Genomic DNA, 276 nt, shown 5'->3' with positions numbered 1-276 from the left:
GAGGAGAATGGATTCTATCAACGAGGTTAGGGCCTGAGGGTCTTGGGAAAAGGAAGGGTTATGGGTTTTCCAGTTGTAGAGGTCAGAGGCAGAGAAGGGCCAGTACTGGGCCGTGCGATTGACGGTACGGAGGGGGAAAAGGGAGGATTGCCAAGTGGAAGGGCCATCTGGGTCCTCAGTCCCCCGCAAGCGGAGAGGAGGTGTCGGTGGCGGCGTTGGAGGGGTGAGTTCGGGCGGGGCTGGAGAAGGAGACGGGGTCGAGGGAGGGGCCGAGGG

This window comes from Mandrillus leucophaeus, unplaced genomic scaffold, assembly GCF_000951045.1.
Source record: "Mandrillus leucophaeus isolate KB7577 unplaced genomic scaffold, Mleu.le_1.0 Scaffold392, whole genome shotgun sequence".
NCBI lineage: Eukaryota > Metazoa > Chordata > Mammalia > Primates > Cercopithecidae > Mandrillus > Mandrillus leucophaeus.
Note: the sequence above shows the minus strand (reverse complement) of the source record.